Below are 2,791 nucleotides of genomic sequence, written 5' to 3'. Positions count from 1 at the left end.
TATTTGGGCTTAACAACGTGGTTCCGAGCTGCGGGTTGGATCCGGATCTGCTCCACACGTCTCTCAGCCTCCTTGGATCAACAGACTAGCTGGACCAGGGACTTCTGATGAAGATGACAGAAGTGCAGAGGGTAAGTGAAACACACAAGGTCTCATGAGGCCTAAACTTGAAACTGGTAGAGTTGTTTCCACCCCCATCCCACTGATCAAACCATTTCATGTGGCCAAGCTCAAAGTTAAGGAGCATGGCAGTATATCCCTGTTTCAGTGCAAGGACATGGAAAGTTACATGGCAAAGAGTGTGGATACAGGAAAGAGTGAAAAATTGGAAACAAGAATTCAACATATTTAATTTTTTTTAAAATGGGGTGTCAGATGGAAACCTATTTCACCAGAGTTTTAAAAATAAAAAGGGGCCTTCCCTGGTGGCGCAGTGGTTAAGAATCCGCCTGCCAATGCAGGGGACACAGGTTCGATCCCTGGTCCGGGAAGATCCCCCATGCCCCGGAGCAGCTGAGCTCGTGCGCCACAACTACCGAGCCTGCGCTCTAGAGCACATGAGCTACAACTACTGAAGCCCCCGCACCTAGAGCCCATGCTCTACAACAAGAGAAGCCACCGCAATGAGAAGCCCCCACACTGCAACAAAGACCCAAAGCAGCCAAAAATTTAAAAAATAATAATAATTTAAAAATAAAAAGGATATTGTTTTGTCAAAAAAACAATTCAACATATTTCACTTGCTATGTCAGTAGGCTTCCATAGTGGTATAATCTTTCAAAAGTAATTTGAGTTGTATGTGTTTGTAGTGAGGTAAGGAATGAGCTGTCATTCTGATACACTCAGGGGTGCTGAAAGAATATCAAATGTGATCAATTAAACAAGACACAGGTAATATATCTCTAAGTTCTGAAAACCCGACGTCTGGCATCGTTGGCTGGGCCCATCATAGCTGAACTCATGAAGCAGGCAAATTTGTCTTTGACACTCCTTAATCTCACTTCTAATCATCCCCACTTTCATGCCTGTCTTATCTACTTCTCCGGTCTCCTTAACAAAATGTTTCATCCCTGTAGACCCCTCTCTGTAAACCCTACCCACTGCATTTCAAGGCTTAGCTCTCTGATAACTAACACCCCAGAAACAGTGACAGCTGAATAGGTTTTTGCTTAAAGACATCTACATTTTAATTGGGGATTCCTGGGCACAGGGCGTGTGAGCTTAAATAGCAGTTGCCAAAAAAGTTTTTGGCAATAAAACTATTATCTTTAAATAAACTTAATTTAAAACCCAATTTATTAAAAGATGATAGTGGTACTATTATCCTATTAATTACTCAAATAACTTTAGTATACTTTTTAATAGTCAACTATTATTAGTTCATGTGGGGGGGCAGGAAAGAGACAAACCCACTTGTTCTCTTGGTCTCTCCCTCATATCACCTTGGTGACCTCTGAAGATCTTCTACAAAATCCCCAAGTACTGAGGAACACAGTTTGGAAACCCATAACATAAACTCTCATGTCAGGAATGTGTGGTAGATCCTCTCATCTTTTTTATTTTATTGTATTGGAGTATAGTTGCTTTATAATGTGTTAGTTTCAGGTATACAGCAAAGTGATTCAGTTACACATACACATATATATATATTCTTTTTCAGATTCTTTTCTCATTTAGGTTATGACAGAATATTGAGTAGAGTTCCCTGTGCTATACAGTAGGTCCTTGTTGGTTATCTACCTTATATATAGTAGTGTGTATGTTAACCTCAAGCTCCTGGTTTATCCCTCCCCACCAGGTTTCCCCTTTGGTGACCATAAGTTTGTTTTCAAAATCTGTGAGTGTGTTTCTGTTCTGTAAACAAGGTCATTTATATGAGTTTTTTAAAAATTAGACTCCACATATGAGTGATATGTGATATTTGTCTTTCTCTGTCTGACTTACTTCACTTAGTATGATAATCTCTAGATCCATCCACCTTGCTGCAAATGGCATTATTTCATTCTTTTTTATGGCTGAGTAATATTCCATTGTGTATACATATCACATCTTCTTTATCCATTCATCTGTCAATGGACATTTAGGTTGCTTCCATGTCCTGGCTATTGTAAATAGTGCTGCAGTGAACTTTGGGGTGCATGTACCTTTTTGAATTATGGTTTTCTCTGGGTATATGCCCAGGAGTGGGATTGTTGAATCATATGGTAACTCTATTTTTGCAGCTCAATATCACAAAAACAACCCAATCAAAAAATAGGAAGAAGATCTAAATAGACATTTCTCCAAAGAAGACAGATGACCAAAAAGCACATGAAAAGATGCTCACCATCACTAATTATTAGAGAAATGCAAATCAAAACTACAATGAGGTATCACCTCACACTGGTCAGAATCGCCATCATCAAAAAGTCTACAAATAACAAATGCTGGAGAGGGTGTAGAGAAAAGGAAACCCTCCTACACTGTCGGTGGGAATGTCAGTTGGTACAGGCACTGTGGAGAACAGTATGGAGGTTCCTTAAAAGACTAAAAATAGAGTTACCGTATGATCCTCTCATCTTTCAAATCACACTGAGTCTCCCACAACCTCTGTGAAAGCAAAAAGCTCTCTTGGTCCCAGGGCCTCTATGACGTGATCTGAGATGCATGTGAAATTTTCTTTCCCTTTGATCTAGGGCATTTTCATGTTCAGGAGCCCTTTTAAAAGTGTAAAATCTCTTGAGGTCAATAATCCATCAGTCCATTAATACTTGAGCTTTACTAGAGTTTGGGGGGTGGCCTGTAGACAGTA

This window comes from Kogia breviceps, chromosome X, assembly GCF_026419965.1.
Source record: "Kogia breviceps isolate mKogBre1 chromosome X, mKogBre1 haplotype 1, whole genome shotgun sequence".
In the NCBI taxonomy this organism is placed as follows: Eukaryota; Metazoa; Chordata; class Mammalia; order Artiodactyla; family Physeteridae; genus Kogia; species Kogia breviceps.
Note: the sequence above shows the minus strand (reverse complement) of the source record.